This window comes from Phalangium opilio, unplaced genomic scaffold (assembly GCF_054372755.1).
Source record: "Phalangium opilio isolate 3A_F unplaced genomic scaffold, DU_Popi_V2 ptg000039l_2, whole genome shotgun sequence".
Lineage (NCBI taxonomy): Eukaryota > Metazoa > Arthropoda > Arachnida > Opiliones > Phalangiidae > Phalangium > Phalangium opilio.
Window position 1 is genome coordinate 3,605,559 of NW_028324163.1, and position 15,189 is coordinate 3,620,747.

The 15,189-nt window shown below is 43.2% G+C and overlaps 31 non-coding genes across 31 annotated transcripts; all 31 read left to right on the forward strand.

Annotated features, from left to right (window-relative positions):
* The first annotated feature begins 509 nt into the window (after positions 1–509).
* TRNAL-UAA (transfer RNA leucine (anticodon UAA)) lies at positions 510–593 on the forward strand. The gene has a single exon. It is a non-coding gene; the product is annotated as a tRNA-Leu (tRNA).
* Positions 594–746: 153 nt separating this feature from the next.
* On the forward strand, positions 747–830 carry TRNAL-UAA (transfer RNA leucine (anticodon UAA)). Its single transcript has one exon. It is a non-coding gene; the product is annotated as a tRNA-Leu (tRNA).
* Positions 831–1,220: 390 nt separating this feature from the next.
* TRNAL-UAA (transfer RNA leucine (anticodon UAA)) lies at positions 1,221–1,304 on the forward strand. The gene has a single exon. It is a non-coding gene; the product is annotated as a tRNA-Leu (tRNA).
* A 626-nt stretch (positions 1,305–1,930) lies between these two features.
* TRNAL-UAA (transfer RNA leucine (anticodon UAA)) lies at positions 1,931–2,014 on the forward strand. The gene has a single exon. It is a non-coding gene; the product is annotated as a tRNA-Leu (tRNA).
* Positions 2,015–2,167: 153 nt separating this feature from the next.
* On the forward strand, positions 2,168–2,251 carry TRNAL-UAA (transfer RNA leucine (anticodon UAA)). Its single transcript has one exon. It is a non-coding gene; the product is annotated as a tRNA-Leu (tRNA).
* Positions 2,252–2,641: 390 nt separating this feature from the next.
* TRNAL-UAA (transfer RNA leucine (anticodon UAA)) lies at positions 2,642–2,725 on the forward strand. Its single transcript has one exon. It is a non-coding gene; the product is annotated as a tRNA-Leu (tRNA).
* Positions 2,726–3,351: 626 nt separating this feature from the next.
* Positions 3,352–3,435, forward strand: TRNAL-UAA (transfer RNA leucine (anticodon UAA)). The gene has a single exon. It is a non-coding gene; the product is annotated as a tRNA-Leu (tRNA).
* Positions 3,436–4,061: 626 nt separating this feature from the next.
* TRNAL-UAA (transfer RNA leucine (anticodon UAA)) lies at positions 4,062–4,145 on the forward strand. Its single transcript has one exon. It is a non-coding gene; the product is annotated as a tRNA-Leu (tRNA).
* Positions 4,146–4,535: 390 nt separating this feature from the next.
* Positions 4,536–4,619, forward strand: TRNAL-UAA (transfer RNA leucine (anticodon UAA)). Its single transcript has one exon. It is a non-coding gene; the product is annotated as a tRNA-Leu (tRNA).
* Positions 4,620–4,772: 153 nt separating this feature from the next.
* On the forward strand, positions 4,773–4,856 carry TRNAL-UAA (transfer RNA leucine (anticodon UAA)). Its single transcript has one exon. It is a non-coding gene; the product is annotated as a tRNA-Leu (tRNA).
* A 390-nt stretch (positions 4,857–5,246) lies between these two features.
* On the forward strand, positions 5,247–5,330 carry TRNAL-UAA (transfer RNA leucine (anticodon UAA)). The gene has a single exon. It is a non-coding gene; the product is annotated as a tRNA-Leu (tRNA).
* A 626-nt stretch (positions 5,331–5,956) lies between these two features.
* On the forward strand, positions 5,957–6,040 carry TRNAL-UAA (transfer RNA leucine (anticodon UAA)). The gene has a single exon. It is a non-coding gene; the product is annotated as a tRNA-Leu (tRNA).
* Positions 6,041–6,193: 153 nt separating this feature from the next.
* Positions 6,194–6,277, forward strand: TRNAL-UAA (transfer RNA leucine (anticodon UAA)). The gene has a single exon. It is a non-coding gene; the product is annotated as a tRNA-Leu (tRNA).
* A 153-nt stretch (positions 6,278–6,430) lies between these two features.
* TRNAL-UAA (transfer RNA leucine (anticodon UAA)) lies at positions 6,431–6,514 on the forward strand. Its single transcript has one exon. It is a non-coding gene; the product is annotated as a tRNA-Leu (tRNA).
* Positions 6,515–6,667: 153 nt separating this feature from the next.
* TRNAL-UAA (transfer RNA leucine (anticodon UAA)) lies at positions 6,668–6,751 on the forward strand. Its single transcript has one exon. It is a non-coding gene; the product is annotated as a tRNA-Leu (tRNA).
* Positions 6,752–7,141: 390 nt separating this feature from the next.
* TRNAL-UAA (transfer RNA leucine (anticodon UAA)) lies at positions 7,142–7,225 on the forward strand. Its single transcript has one exon. It is a non-coding gene; the product is annotated as a tRNA-Leu (tRNA).
* A 626-nt stretch (positions 7,226–7,851) lies between these two features.
* TRNAL-UAA (transfer RNA leucine (anticodon UAA)) lies at positions 7,852–7,935 on the forward strand. Its single transcript has one exon. It is a non-coding gene; the product is annotated as a tRNA-Leu (tRNA).
* Positions 7,936–8,088: 153 nt separating this feature from the next.
* TRNAL-UAA (transfer RNA leucine (anticodon UAA)) lies at positions 8,089–8,172 on the forward strand. The gene has a single exon. It is a non-coding gene; the product is annotated as a tRNA-Leu (tRNA).
* Positions 8,173–8,798: 626 nt separating this feature from the next.
* TRNAL-UAA (transfer RNA leucine (anticodon UAA)) lies at positions 8,799–8,882 on the forward strand. Its single transcript has one exon. It is a non-coding gene; the product is annotated as a tRNA-Leu (tRNA).
* A 390-nt stretch (positions 8,883–9,272) lies between these two features.
* On the forward strand, positions 9,273–9,356 carry TRNAL-UAA (transfer RNA leucine (anticodon UAA)). Its single transcript has one exon. It is a non-coding gene; the product is annotated as a tRNA-Leu (tRNA).
* A 153-nt stretch (positions 9,357–9,509) lies between these two features.
* Positions 9,510–9,593, forward strand: TRNAL-UAA (transfer RNA leucine (anticodon UAA)). The gene has a single exon. It is a non-coding gene; the product is annotated as a tRNA-Leu (tRNA).
* A 390-nt stretch (positions 9,594–9,983) lies between these two features.
* Positions 9,984–10,067, forward strand: TRNAL-UAA (transfer RNA leucine (anticodon UAA)). Its single transcript has one exon. It is a non-coding gene; the product is annotated as a tRNA-Leu (tRNA).
* A 626-nt stretch (positions 10,068–10,693) lies between these two features.
* TRNAL-UAA (transfer RNA leucine (anticodon UAA)) lies at positions 10,694–10,777 on the forward strand. Its single transcript has one exon. It is a non-coding gene; the product is annotated as a tRNA-Leu (tRNA).
* Positions 10,778–10,930: 153 nt separating this feature from the next.
* Positions 10,931–11,014, forward strand: TRNAL-UAA (transfer RNA leucine (anticodon UAA)). The gene has a single exon. It is a non-coding gene; the product is annotated as a tRNA-Leu (tRNA).
* A 390-nt stretch (positions 11,015–11,404) lies between these two features.
* Positions 11,405–11,488, forward strand: TRNAL-UAA (transfer RNA leucine (anticodon UAA)). The gene has a single exon. It is a non-coding gene; the product is annotated as a tRNA-Leu (tRNA).
* Positions 11,489–12,114: 626 nt separating this feature from the next.
* TRNAL-UAA (transfer RNA leucine (anticodon UAA)) lies at positions 12,115–12,198 on the forward strand. The gene has a single exon. It is a non-coding gene; the product is annotated as a tRNA-Leu (tRNA).
* A 153-nt stretch (positions 12,199–12,351) lies between these two features.
* On the forward strand, positions 12,352–12,435 carry TRNAL-UAA (transfer RNA leucine (anticodon UAA)). The gene has a single exon. It is a non-coding gene; the product is annotated as a tRNA-Leu (tRNA).
* Positions 12,436–12,825: 390 nt separating this feature from the next.
* TRNAL-UAA (transfer RNA leucine (anticodon UAA)) lies at positions 12,826–12,909 on the forward strand. Its single transcript has one exon. It is a non-coding gene; the product is annotated as a tRNA-Leu (tRNA).
* A 626-nt stretch (positions 12,910–13,535) lies between these two features.
* Positions 13,536–13,619, forward strand: TRNAL-UAA (transfer RNA leucine (anticodon UAA)). The gene has a single exon. It is a non-coding gene; the product is annotated as a tRNA-Leu (tRNA).
* A 626-nt stretch (positions 13,620–14,245) lies between these two features.
* Positions 14,246–14,329, forward strand: TRNAL-UAA (transfer RNA leucine (anticodon UAA)). Its single transcript has one exon. It is a non-coding gene; the product is annotated as a tRNA-Leu (tRNA).
* A 153-nt stretch (positions 14,330–14,482) lies between these two features.
* Positions 14,483–14,566, forward strand: TRNAL-UAA (transfer RNA leucine (anticodon UAA)). The gene has a single exon. It is a non-coding gene; the product is annotated as a tRNA-Leu (tRNA).
* The last annotated feature ends 623 nt before the right edge of the window (positions 14,567–15,189 follow it).

Here is a 15,189-nt window from a genome sequence, read left to right on the forward strand (position 1 = left end):
TATAGCTTCAATTTCACGGAAAACGTTCAAAATCCTGTCACGAAGGCCGAGTGGTCTAAGGCGTCAGATTTAAGCTCTGATCCTCGTATGAGGGCGTGGGTTCGAACCCCACTTCTAACAACGATTTGTTCATTTTAATAACTTGTATCTCATGCTCAGGAAAGGCTTCTCTAGTATGGCAACATGTGAGTAGCTTTATGGAGCATAGAATTCCTAGAGGTATTTCGGGGTGGTACTATAGCTTCATTTTCAAGGAAAACGTTTAAAAGCGTGTCATGATGGCCGAGTGGTCTAAGGCGTCAGATTTAAGCTCTGATCCTCGTATGAGGGCGTGGGTTCGAACCCCACTTCTGACTGCGATTTGTTTTACTTTAATAATATGTATCTCATGCTCAGGAAAGGCTTCTCTAGTATGGCAACAAGTGAGTAGCTCTATGGAGCATAGAGTTCCGAGAGGTATTTTGGTGTTGTACTATATCTAAATGTTCAAGGAAAACGTTTAAAAGCGTGTCAGGATGGCCGAGTGGTCTAAGGCGTCAGATTTAAGCTCTGATCCTCGAATGAGGGCGTGGGTTCGAACCCCACTTCTGACTGCGATTTGTTTTACTTTAATAATATGTATCTCATGCTCAGGAAAGGCTTCTCTAGTATGGCAACAAGTGAGTACCTTTATGGAGCATAGAATTCCGAGAGGTATTTCGGGGTGGTACTATAGCTTCATTTTCAAGGAAAACGTTTAAAAGCGTGTCAGGATGGCCGAGTGGTCTAAGGCGTCAGATTTAAGCTCTGATCATCGTATGAGGGCGTGGGTTCGAACCCCACTTCTGACAACGATTTGTTTCATTTTAATAACATGTATCTCATGATCAGAAAAGGCTTCTCTAGTATGGCAACAAGTGAGTAGCTCTATGGAGCATAGAGTTCCGAGAGGTATTTTGGTGTTGTAATATAGCTACATTTTCAAGGAAAACTTTGAAAAGCGTGTCAGTATGGCCGAGTGGTCTAAGGCGTCAGATTTAAGCTCTGATCCTCGTATGAGGGCGTGGGTTCGAACCCTTCTTCTGACAACTATTTGTTTCATTTTAATAACATGTATTTCATGATCAGAAAAGGCTTCTCTAGTATGGCAACAAGTGAGTAGCTCTATGGAGCATAGAGTTCCGAGAGATATTTTGGTGTTGTACTATAGCTAAATGTTCAAGGAAAACGTTTGAAAGCGTGTCAGGATGGCCGAGTGGTCTAAGGCGTCAGATTTAAGCTCTGATCCTCGTATGAGGGCGTGGGTTCGAACCCCACTTCTGACAACGATTTGTTTTCCTTTAATAACATGTATCTCATGCCCAGGAAAGGCTTCTCTAGTATGGCAACAAGTGAGTAGCTTTATGGAGCATAGAATTCCGAGAGGTATTTCGGGGTGGTACTATAGCTTCAATTTCACGGAAAACGTTCAAAATCCTGTCACGAAGGCCGAGTGGTCTAAGGCGTCAGATTTAAGCTCTGATCCTCGTATGAGGGCGTGGGTTCGAACCCCACTTCTAACAACGATTTGTTCATTTTAATAACTTGTATCTCATGCTCAGGAAAGGCTTCTCTAGTATGGCAACATGTGAGTAGCTTTATGGAGCATAGAATTCCTAGAGGTATTTCGGGGTGGTACTATAGCTTCATTTTCAAGGAAAACGTTTAAAAGCGTGTCATGATGGCCGAGTGGTCTAAGGCGTCAGATTTAAGCTCTGATCCTCGTATGAGGGCGTGGGTTCGAACCCCACTTCTGACTGCGATTTGTTTTACTTTAATAATATGTATCTCATGCTCAGGAAAGGCTTCTCTAGTATGGCAACAAGTGAGTAGCTCTATGGAGCATAGAGTTCCGAGAGGTATTTTGGTGTTGTACTATATCTAAATGTTCAAGGAAAACGTTTAAAAGCGTGTCAGGATGGCCGAGTGGTCTAAGGCGTCAGATTTAAGCTCTGATCCTCGAATGAGGGCGTGGGTTCGAACCCCACTTCTGACTGCGATTTGTTTTACTTTAATAATATGTATCTCATGCTCAGGAAAGGCTTCTCTAGTATGGCAACAAGTGAGTACCTTTATGGAGCATAGAATTCCGAGAGGTATTTCGGGGTGGTACTATAGCTTCATTTTCAAGGAAAACGTTTAAAAGCGTGTCAGGATGGCCGAGTGGTCTAAGGCGTCAGATTTAAGCTCTGATCATCGTATGAGGGCGTGGGTTCGAACCCCACTTCTGACAACGATTTGTTTCATTTTAATAACATGTATCTCATGATCAGAAAAGGCTTCTCTAGTATGGCAACAAGTGAGTAGCTCTATGGAGCATAGAGTTCCGAGAGGTATTTTGGTGTTGTAATATAGCTACATTTTCAAGGAAAACTTTGAAAAGCGTGTCAGTATGGCCGAGTGGTCTAAGGCGTCAGATTTAAGCTCTGATCCTCGTATGAGGGCGTGGGTTCGAACCCTTCTTCTGACAACTATTTGTTTCATTTTAATAACATGTATTTCATGATCAGAAAAGGCTTCTCTAGTATGGCAACAAGTGAGTAGCTCTATGGAGCATAGAGTTCCGAGAGATATTTTGGTGTTGTACTATAGCTAAATGTTCAAGGAAAACGTTTGAAAGCGTGTCAGGATGGCCGAGTGGTCTAAGGCGTCAGATTTAAGCTCTGATCCTCGTATGAGGGCGTGGGTTCGAACCCCACTTCTGACAACGATTTGTTTTCCTTTAATAACATGTATCTCATGCCCAGGAAAGGCTTCTCTAGTATGGCAACAAGTGAGTAGCTTTATGGAGCATAGAATTCCGAGAGGTATTTCGGGGTGGTACTATAGCTTCAATTTCACGGAAAACGTTCAAAATCCTGTCACGAAGGCCGAGTGGTCTAAGGCGTCAGATTTAAGCTCTGATCCTCGTATGAGGGCGTGGGTTCGAACCCCACTTCTAACAACGATTTGTTCATTTTAATAACTTGTATCTCATGCTCAGGAAAGGCTTCTCTAGTATGGCAACATGTGAGTAGCTTTATGGAGCATAGAATTCCTAGAGGTATTTCGGGGTGGTACTATAGCTTCATTTTCAAGGAAAACGTTTAAAAGCGTGTCATGATGGCCGAGTGGTCTAAGGCGTCAGATTTAAGCTCTGATCCTCGTATGAGGGCGTGGGTTCGAACCCCACTTCTGACTGCGATTTGTTTTACTTTAATAATATGTATCTCATGCTCAGGAAAGGCTTCTCTAGTATGGCAACAATTGAGTAGCTCTATGGAGCATAGAGTTCCGAGAGGTATTTTGGTGTTGTACTATATCTAAATGTTCAAGGAAAACGTTTAAAAGCGTGTCAGGATGGCCGAGTGGTCTAAGGCGTCAGATTTAAGCTCTGATCCTCGAATGAGGGCGTGGGTTCGAACCCCACTTCTGACAACGATTTGTTTTCCTTTAATAACATGTATCTCATGCCCAGGAAAGGCTTCTCTAGTATGGCAACAAGTGAGTAGCTTTATGGAGCATAGAATTCCGAGAGGTATTTCGGGGTGGTACTATAGCTTCAATTTCACGGAAAACGTTCAAAATCCTGTCACGAAGGCCGAGTTGTCTAAGGCGTCAGATTTAAGCTCTGATCCTCGTATGAGGGCGTGGGTTCGAACCCCACTTCTAACAACGATTTGTTCATTTTAATAACTTGTATCTCATGCTCAGGAAAGGCTTCTCTAGTATGGCAACATGTGAGTAGCTTTATGGAGCATAGAATTCCTAGAGGTATTTCGGGGTGGTACTATAGCTTCATTTTCAAGGAAAACGTTTAAAAGCGTGTCATGATGGCCGAGTGGTCTAAGGCGTCAGATTTAAGCTCTGATCCTCGTATGAGGGCGTGGGTTCGAACCCCACTTCTGACTGCGATTTGTTTTACTTTAATAATATGTATCTCATGCTCAGGAAAGGCTTCTCTAGTATGGCAACAAGTGAGTAGCTCTATGGAGCATAGAGTTCCGAGAGGTATTTTGGTGTTGTACTATATCTAAATGTTCAAGGAAAACGTTTAAAAGCGTGTCAGGATGGCCGAGTGGTCTAAGGCGTCAGATTTAAGCTCTGATCCTCGAATGAGGGCGTGGGTTCGAACCCCACTTCTGACAACGATTTGTTTTACTTTAATAACATGTATCTCATGCTCAGGAAAAGCTTCTCTAGTATGGCAACAAGTGAGTAGCTTTATGGAGCATAGAATTCCGAGAGGTATTTCGGGGTGGTACTATAGCTTCAATTTCACGGAAAACGTTCAAAATCGTGTCACGAAGGCCGAGTGGTCTAAGGCGTCAGATTTAAGCTCTGATCCTCGTATGAGGGCGTGGGTTCGAACCCCACTTCTGACAACGATTTGTTTCATTTTAATAACATGTATCTCATGATCAGAAAAGGCTTCTCTAGTATGGCAACAAGTGAGTAGCTCTATGGAGCATAGAGTTCCGAGAGGTATTTTGGTGTTGTACTATATCTAAATGTTCAAGGAAAACGTTTAAAAGCGTGTCAGGATGGCCGAGTGGTCTAAGGCGTCAGATTTAAGCTCTGATCCTCGAATGAGGGCGTGGGTTCGAACCCCACTTCTGACTGCGATTTGTTTTACTTTAATAATATGTATCTCATGCTCAGGAAAGGCTTCTCTAGTATGGCAACAAGTGAGTACCTTTATGGAGCATAGAATTCCGAGAGGTATTTCGGGGTGGTACTATAGCTTCATTTTCAAGGAAAACGTTTAAAAGCGTGTCAGGATGGCCGAGTGGTCTAAGGCGTCAGATTTAAGCTCTGATCATCGTATGAGGGCGTGGGTTCGAACCCCACTTCTGACAACGATTTGTTTTACTTTAATAACATGTATCTCATGCTTAGGAAAGGCTTCTCTAGTATGGCAACAAGTGAGTAGCTTTGTGGAGCATAGAATTCCGAGAGGTATTTCGGGGTGGTACTATAGCTTCAATTTCACGGAAAACGTTCAAAATCGTGTCACGAAGGCCGAGTGGTCTAAGGCGTCAGATTTAAGCTCTGATCCTCGTGTGAGGGCGTGGGTTCGAACCCCACTTCTGACAACGATTTGTTTCATTTTAATAACATGTATCTCATGATCAGAAAAGGCTTCTCTAGTATGGCAACAAGTGAGTAGCTCTATGGAGCATAGAGTTCCGAGAGGTATTTTGGTGTTGTAATATAGCTACATTTTCAAGGAAAACTTTGAAAAGCGTGTCAGTATGGCCGAGTGGTCTAAGGCGTCAGATTTAAGCTCTGATCCTCGTATGAGGGCGTGGGTTCGAACCCCACTTCTGACAACGATTTGTTTTCCTTTAATAACATGTATCTCATGCCCAGGAAAGGCTTCTCTAGTATGGCAACAAGTGAGTAGCTTTATGGAGCATAGAATTCCGAGAGGTATTTCGGGGTGGTACTATAGCTTCAATTTCACGGAAAACGTTCAAAATCCTGTCACGAAGGCCGAGTGGTCTAAGGCGTCAGATTTAAGCTCTGATCCTCGTATGAGGGCGTGGGTTCGAACCCCACTTCTAACAACGATTTGTTCATTTTAATAACTTGTATCTCATGCTCAGGAAAGGCTTCTCTAGTATGGCAACATGTGAGTAGCTTTATGGAGCATAGAATTCCTAGAGGTATTTCGGGGTGGTACTATAGCTTCATTTTCAAGGAAAACGTTTAAAAGCGTGTCATGATGGCCGAGTGGTCTAAGGCGTCAGATTTAAGCTCTGATCCTCGTATGAGGGCGTGGGTTCGAACCCCACTTCTGACTGCGATTTGTTTTACTTTAATAATATGTATCTCATGCTCAGGAAAGGCTTCTCTAGTATGGCAACAAGTGAGTAGCTCTATGGAGCATAGAGTTCCGAGAGGTATTTTGGTGTTGTACTATATCTAAATGTTCAAGGAAAACGTTTAAAAGCGTGTCAGGATGGCCGAGTGGTCTAAGGCGTCAGATTTAAGCTCTGATCCTCGAATGAGGGCGTGGGTTCGAACCCCACTTCTGACTGCGATTTGTTTTACTTTAATAATATGTATCTCATGCTCAGGAAAGGCTTCTCTAGTATGGCAACAAGTGAGTACCTTTATGGAGCATAGAATTCCGAGAGGTATTTCGGGGTGGTACTATAGCTTCATTTTCAAGGAAAACGTTTAAAAGCGTGTCAGGATGGCCGAGTGGTCTAAGGCGTCAGATTTAAGCTCTGATCATCGTATGAGGGCGTGGGTTCGAACCCCACTTCTGACAACGATTTGTTTCATTTTAATAACATGTATCTCATGATCAGAAAAGGCTTCTCTAGTATGGCAACAAGTGAGTAGCTCTATGGAGCATAGAGTTCCGAGAGGTATTTTGGTGTTGTAATATAGCTACATTTTCAAGGAAAACTTTGAAAAGCGTGTCAGGATGGCCGAGTGGTCTAAGGCGTCAGATTTAAGCTCTGATCCTCGAATGAGGGCGTGGGTTCGAACCCCACTTCTGACTGCGATTTGTTTTACTTTAATAATATGTATCTCATGCTCAGGAAAGGCTTCTCTAGTATGGCAACAAGTGAGTACCTTTATGGAGCATAGAATTCCGAGAGGTATTTCGGGGTGGTACTATAGCTTCATTTTCAAGGAAAACGTTTAAAAGCGTGTCAGGATGGCCGAGTGGTCTAAGGCGTCAGATTTAAGCTCTGATCATCGTATGAGGGCGTGGGTTCGAACCCCACTTCTGACAACGATTTGTTTTACTTTAATAACATGTATCTCATGCTTAGGAAAGGCTTCTCTAGTATGGCAACAAGTGAGTAGCTTTGTGGAGCATAGAATTCCGAGAGGTATTTCGGGGTGGTACTATAGCTTCAATTTCACGGAAAACGTTCAAAATCGTGTCACGAAGGCCGAGTGGTCTAAGGCGTCAGATTTAAGCTCTGATCCTCGTGTGAGGGCGTGGGTTCGAACCCCACTTCTGACAACGATTTGTTTCATTTTAATAACATGTATCTCATGATCAGAAAAGGCTTCTCTAGTATGGCAACAAGTGAGTAGCTCTATGGAGCATAGAGTTCCGAGAGGTATTTTGGTGTTGTAATATAGCTACATTTTCAAGGAAAACTTTGAAAAGCGTGTCAGTATGGCCGAGTGGTCTAAGGCGTCAGATTTAAGCTCTGATCCTCGTATGAGGGCGTGGGTTCGAACCCCACTTCTGACAACGATTTGTTTTCCTTTAATAACATGTATCTCATGCCCAGGAAAGGCTTCTCTAGTATGGCAACAAGTGAGTAGCTTTATGGAGCATAGAATTCCGAGAGGTATTTCGGGGTGGTACTATAGCTTCAATTTCACGGAAAACGTTCAAAATCCTGTCACGAAGGCCGAGTGGTCTAAGGCGTCAGATTTAAGCTCTGATCCTCGTATGAGGGCGTGGGTTCGAACCCCACTTCTAACAACGATTTGTTCATTTTAATAACTTGTATCTCATGCTCAGGAAAGGCTTCTCTAGTATGGCAACATGTGAGTAGCTTTATGGAGCATAGAATTCCTAGAGGTATTTCGGGGTGGTACTATAGCTTCATTTTCAAGGAAAACGTTTAAAAGCGTGTCATGATGGCCGAGTGGTCTAAGGCGTCAGATTTAAGCTCTGATCCTCGTATGAGGGCGTGGGTTCGAACCCCACTTCTGACTGCGATTTGTTTTACTTTAATAATATGTATCTCATGCTCAGGAAAGGCTTCTCTAGTATGGCAACAAGTGAGTAGCTCTATGGAGCATAGAGTTCCGAGAGGTATTTTGGTGTTGTACTATATCTAAATGTTCAAGGAAAACGTTTAAAAGCGTGTCAGGATGGCCGAGTGGTCTAAGGCGTCAGATTTAAGCTCTGATCCTCGAATGAGGGCGTGGGTTCGAACCCCACTTCTGACTGCGATTTGTTTTACTTTAATAATATGTATCTCATGCTCAGGAAAGGCTTCTCTAGTATGGCAACAAGTGAGTAGCTCTATGGAGCATAGAGTTCCGAGAGGTATTTTGGTGTTGTACTATATCTAAATGTTCAAGGAAAACGTTTAAAAGCGTGTCAGGATGGCCGAGTGGTCTAAGGCGTCAGATTTAAGCTCTGATCCTCGAATGAGGGCGTGGGTTCGAACCCCACTTCTGACAACGATTTGTTTTCCTTTAATAACATGTATCTCATGCCCAGGAAAGGCTTCTCTAGTATGGCAACAAGTGAGTAGCTTTATGGAGCATAGAATTCCGAGAGGTATTTCGGGGTGGTACTATAGCTTCAATTTCACGGAAAACGTTCAAAATCCTGTCACGAAGGCCGAGTGGTCTAAGGCGTCAGATTTAAGCTCTGATCCTCGTATGAGGGCGTGGGTTCGAACCCCACTTCTAACAACGATTTGTTCATTTTAATAACTTGTATCTCATGCTCAGGAAAGGCTTCTCTAGTATGGCAACATGTGAGTAGCTTTATGGAGCATAGAATTCCTAGAGGTATTTCGGGGTGATACTATAGCTTCATTTTCAAGGAAAACGTTTAAAAGCGTGTCATGATGGCCGAGTGGTCTAAGGCGTCAGATTTAAGCTCTGATCCTCGTATGAGGGCGTGGGTTCGAACCCCACTTCTGACTGCGATTTGTTTTACTTTAATAATATGTATCTCATGCTCAGGAAAGGCTTCTCTAGTATGGCAACAAGTGAGTAGCTCTATGGAGCATAGAGTTCCGAGAGGTATTTTGGTGTTGTACTATATCTAAATGTTCAAGGAAAACGTTTAAAAGCGTGTCAGGATGGCCGAGTGGTCTAAGGCGTCAAATTTAAGCTCTGATCCTCGAATGAGGGCGTGGGTTCGAACCCCACTTCTGACAACGATTTGTTTTACTTTAATAACATGTATCTCATGCTCAGGAAAAGCTTCTCTAGTATGGCAACAAGTGAGTAGCTTTATGGAGCATAGAATTCCGAGAGGTATTTCGGGGTGGTACTATAGCTTCAATTTCACGGAAAACGTTCAAAATCGTGTCACGAAGGCCGAGTGGTCTAAGGCGTCAGATTTAAGCTCTGATCCTCGTACGAGGGCGTGGGTTCGAACCCCACTTCTGACAACGATTTGTTTCATTTTAATAACATGTATCTCATGATCAGAAAAGGCTTCTCTAGTATGGCAACAAGTGAGTAGCTCTATGGAGCATAGAGTTCCGAGAGGTATTTTGGTGTTGTACTATATCTAAATGTTCAAGGAAAACGTTTAAAAGCGTGTCAGGATGGCCGAGTGGTCTAAGGCGTCAGATTTAAGCTCTGATCCTCGAATGAGGGCGTGGGTTCGAACCCCACTTCTGACTGCGATTTGTTTTACTTTAATAATATGTATCTCATGCTCAGGAAAGGCTTCTCTAGTATGGCAACAAGTGAGTACCTTTATGGAGCATAGAATTCCGAGAGGTATTTCGGGGTGGTACTATAGCTTCATTTTCAAGGAAAACGTTTAAAAGCGTGTCAGGATGGCCGAGTGGTCTAAGGCGTCAGATTTAAGCTCTGATCATCGTATGAGGGCGTGGGTTCGAACCCCACTTCTGACAACGATTTGTTTTACTTTAATAACATGTATCTCATGCTTAGGAAAGGCTTCTCTAGTATGGCAACAAGTGAGTAGCTTTGTGGAGCATAGAATTCCGAGAGGTATTTCGGGGTGGTACTATAGCTTCAATTTCACGGAAAACGTTCAAAATCGTGTCACGAAGGCCGAGTGGTCTAAGGCGTCAGATTTAAGCTCTGATCCTCGTGTGAGGGCGTGGGTTCGAACCCCACTTCTGACAACGATTTGTTTCATTTTAATAACATGTATCTCATGATCAGAAAAGGCTTCTCTAGTATGGCAACAAGTGAGTAGCTCTATGGAGCATAGAGTTCCGAGAGGTATTTTGGTGTTGTAATATAGCTACATTTTCAAGGAAAACTTTGAAAAGCGTGTCAGTATGGCCGAGTGGTCTAAGGCGTCAGATTTAAGCTCTGATCCTCGTATGAGGGCGTGGGTTCGAACCCCACTTCTGACAACGATTTGTTTTCCTTTAATAACATGTATCTCATGCCCAGGAAAGGCTTCTCTAGTATGGCAACAAGTGAGTAGCTTTATGGAGCATAGAATTCCGAGAGGTATTTCGGGGTGGTACTATAGCTTCAATTTCACGGAAAACGTTCAAAATCCTGTCACGAAGGCCGAGTGGTCTAAGGCGTCAGATTTAAGCTCTGATCCTCGTATGAGGGCGTGGGTTCGAACCCCACTTCTAACAACGATTTGTTCATTTTAATAACTTGTATCTCATGCTCAGGAAAGGCTTCTCTAGTATGGCAACATGTGAGTAGCTTTATGGAGCATAGAATTCCTAGAGGTATTTCGGGGTGGTACTATAGCTTCATTTTCAAGGAAAACGTTTAAAAGCGTGTCATGATGGCCGAGTGGTCTAAGGCGTCAGATTTAAGCTCTGATCCTCGTATGAGGGCGTGGGTTCGAACCCCACTTCTGACTGCGATTTGTTTTACTTTAATAATATGTATCTCATGCTCAGGAAAGGCTTCTCTAGTATGGCAACAAGTGAGTAGCTCTATGGAGCATAGAGTTCCGAGAGGTATTTTGGTGTTGTACTATATCTAAATGTTCAAGGAAAACGTTTAAAAGCGTGTCAGGATGGCCGAGTGGTCTAAGGCGTCAGATTTAAGCTCTGATCCTCGAATGAGGGCGTGGGTTCGAACCCCACTTCTGACTGCGATTTGTTTTACTTTAATAATATGTATCTCATGCTCAGGAAAGGCTTCTCTAGTATGGCAACAAGTGAGTACCTTTATGGAGCATAGAATTCCGAGAGGTATTTCGGGGTGGTACTATAGCTTCATTTTCAAGGAAAACGTTTAAAAGCGTGTCAGGATGGCCGAGTGGTCTAAGGCGTCAGATTTAAGCTCTGATCATCGTATGAGGGCGTGGGTTCGAACCCCACTTCTGACAACGATTTGTTTCATTTTAATAACATGTATCTCATGATCAGAAAAGGCTTCTCTAGTATGGCAACAAGTGAGTAGCTCTATGGAGCATAGAGTTCCGAGAGGTATTTTGGTGTTGTAATATAGCTACATTTTCAAGGAAAACTTTGAAAAGCGTGTCAGTATGGCCGAGTGGTCTAAGGCGTCAGATTTAAGCTCTGATCCTCGTATGAGGGCGTGGGTTCGAACCCTTCTTCTGACAACTATTTGTTTCATTTTAATAACATGTATTTCATGATCAGAAAAGGCTTCTCTAGTATGGCAACAAGTGAGTAGCTCTATGGAGCATAGAGTTCCGAGAGATATTTTGGTGTTGTACTATAGCTAAATGTTCAAGGAAAACGTTTGAAAGCGTGTCAGGATGGCCGAGTGGTCTAAGGCGTCAGATTTAAGCTCTGATCCTCGTATGAGGGCGTGGGTTCGAACCCCACTTCTGACAACGATTTGTTTTCCTTTAATAACATGTATCTCATGCCCAGGAAAGGCTTCTCTAGTATGGCAACAAGTGAGTAGCTTTATGGAGCATAGAATTCCGAGAGGTATTTCGGGGTGGTACTATAGCTTCAATTTCACGGAAAACGTTCAAAATCCTGTCACGAAGGCCGAGTGGTCTAAGGCGTCAGATTTAAGCTCTGATCCTCGTATGAGGGCGTGGGTTCGAACCCCACTTCTAACAACGATTTGTTCATTTTAATAACTTGTATCTCATGCTCAGGAAAGGCTTCTCTAGTATGGCAACATGTGAGTAGCTTTATGGAGCATAGAATTCCTAGAGGTATTTCGGGGTGGTACTATAGCTTCATTTTCAAGGAAAACGTTTAAAAGCGTGTCATGATGGCCGAGTGGTCTAAGGCGTCAGATTTAAGCTCTGATCCTCGTATGAGGGCGTGGGTTCGAACCCCACTTCTGACTGCGATTTGTTTTACTTTAATAATATGTATCTCATGCTCAGGAAAGGCTTCTCTAGTATGGCAACAAGTGAGTAGCTCTATGGAGCATAGAGTTCCGAGAGGTATTTTGGTGTTGTACTATATCTAAATGTTCAAGGAAAACGTTTAAAAGCGTGTCAGGATGGCCGAGTGGTCTAAGGCGTCAGATTTAAGCTCTGATCCTCGAATGAGGGCGTGGGTTCGAACCCCACTTCTGACTGCGATTTGTTTTACTTTAATAATATGTATCTCATGCTCAGGAAAGGCTTCTCTAGTATGGCAACAAGTGAGTACCTTTATGGAGCATAGAATTCCGAGAGGTATTTCGGGGTGGTACTATAGCTTCATTTTCAAGGAAAACGTTTAAAAGCGTGTCAGGATGGCCGAGTGGTCTAAGGCGTCAGATTTAAGCTCTGATCATCGTATGAGGGCGTGGGTTCGAACCCCACTTCTGACAACGATTTGTTTCATTTTAATAACATGTATCTCATGATCAGAAAAGGCTTCTCTAGTATGGCAACAAGTGAGTAGCTCTATGGAGCATAGAGTTCCGAGAGGTATTTTGGTGTTGTAATATAGCTACATTTTCAAGGAAAACTTTGAAAAGCGTGTCAGTATGGCCGAGTGGTCTAAGGCGTCAGATTTAAGCTCTGATCCTCGTATGAGGGCGTGGGTTCGAACCCTTCTTCTGACAACTATTTGTTTCATTTTAATAACATGTATTTCATGATCAGAAAAGGCTTCTCTAGTATGGCAACAAGTGAGTAGCTCTATGGAGCATAGAGTTCCGAGAGATATTTTGGTGTTGTACTATAGCTAAATGTTCAAGGAAAACGTTTGAAAGCGTGTCAGGATGGCCGAGTGGTCTAAGGCGTCAGATTTAAGCTCTGATCCTCGTATGAGGGCGTGGGTTCGAACCCCACTTCTGACAACGATTTGTTTTCCTTTAATAACATGTATCTCATGCCCAGGAAAGGCTTCTCTAGTATGGCAACAAGTGAGTAGCTTTATGGAGCATAGAATTCCGAGAGGTATTTCGGGGTGGTACTATAGCTTCAATTTCACGGAAAACGTTCAAAATCCTGTCACGAAGGCCGAGTGGTCTAAGGCGTCAGATTTAAGCTCTGATCCTCGTATGAGGGCGTGGGTTCGAACCCCACTTCTAACAACGATTTGTTCATTTTAATAACTTGTATCTCATGCTCAGGAAAGGCTTCTCTAGTATGGCAACATGTGAGTAGCTTTATGGAGCATAGAATTCCTAGAGGTATTTCGGGGTGGTACTATAGCTTCATTTTCAAGGAAAACGTTTAAAAGCGTGTCATGATGGCCGAGTGGTCTAAGGCGTCAGATTTAAGCTCTGATCCTCGTATGAGGGCGTGGGTTCGAACCCCACTTCTGACTGCGATTTGTTTTACTTTAATAATATGTATCTCATGCTCAGGAAAGGCTTCTCTAGTATGGCAACAAGTGAGTAGCTCTATGGAGCATAGAGTTCCGAGAGGTATTTTGGTGTTGTACTATATCTAAATGTTCAAGGAAAACGTTTAAAAGCGTGTCAGGATGGCCGAGTGGTCTAAGGCGTCAGATTTAAGCTCTGATCCTCGAATGAGGGCGTGGGTTCGAACCCCACTTCTGACAACGATTTGTTTTCCTTTAATAACATGTATCTCATGCCCAGGAAAGGCTTCTCTAGTATGGCAACAAGTGAGTAGCTTTATGGAGCATAGAATTCCGAGAGGTATTTCGGGGTGGTACTATAGCTTCAATTTCACGGAAAACGTTCAAAATCCTGTCACGAAGGCCGAGTGGTCTAAGGCGTCAGATTTAAGCTCTGATCCTCGTATGAGGGCGTGGGTTCGAACCCCACTTCTAACAACGATTTGTTCATTTTAATAACTTGTATCTCATGCTCAGGAAAGGCTTCTCTAGTATGGCAACATGTGAGTAGCTTTATGGAGCATAGAATTCCTAGAGGTATTTCGGGGTGGTACTATAGCTTCATTTTCAAGGAAAACGTTTAAAAGCGTGTCATGATGGCCGAGTGGTCTAAGGCGTCAGATTTAAGCTCTGATCCTCGTATGAGGGCGTGGGTTCGAACCCCACTTCTGACTGCGATTTGTTTTACTTTAATAATATGTATCTCATGCTCAGGAAAGGCTTCTCTAGTATGGCAACAAGTGAGTAGCTCTATGGAGCATAGAGTTCCGAGAGGTATTTTGGTGTTGTACTATATCTAAATGTTCAAGGAAAACGTTTAAAAGCGTGTCAGGATGGCCGAGTGGTCTAAGGCGTCAGATTTAAGCTCTGATCCTCGAATGAGGGCGTGGGTTCGAACCCCACTTCTGACTGCGATTTGTTTTACTTTAATAATATGTATCTCATGCTCAGGAAAGGCTTCTCTAGTATGGCAACAAGTGAGTACCTTTATGGAGCATAGAATTCCGAGAGGTATTTCGGGGTGGTACTATAGCTTCATTTTCAAGGAAAACGTTTAAAAGCGTGTCAGGATGGCCGAGTGGTCTAAGGCGTCAGATTTAAGCTCTGATCATCGTATGAGGGCGTGGGTTCGAACCCCACTTCTGACAACGATTTGTTTTACTTTAATAACATGTATCTCATGCCCAGGAAAGGCTTCTCTAGTATGGCAACAAGTGAGTAGCTTTATGGAGCATAGAATTCCGAGAGGTATTTCGGGGTGGTACTATAGCTTCAATTTCACGGAAAACGTTCAAAATCGTGTCACGAAGGCCGAGTGTTCTAAGGCGTCAGATTTAAGCTCTGATCCTCGTATGAGGGCGTGGGTTCGAACCCCACTTCTAACAACGATTTGTTCATTTTAATAACTTGTATCTCATGCTCAGGAAAGGCTTCTCTAGTATGGCAACATGTGAGTAGCTTTATGGAGCATAGAATTCCTAGAGGTATTTCGGGGTGGTACTATAGCTTCATTTTCAAGGAAAACGTTTAAAAGCGTGTCATGATGGCCGAGTGGTCTAAGGCGTCAGATTTAAGCTCTGATCCTCGTATGAGGGCGTGGGTTCGAACCCCACTTCTGACTGCGATTTGTTTTACTTTAATAATATGTATCTCATGCTCAGGAAAGGCTTCTCTAGTATGGCAACAAGTGAGTAGCTTTATGGAGCATAGAATTCCGAGAGGTATTTCGGGGTGGTACTATAGCTTCATTTTCAAGGAAAACGTTTAAAAG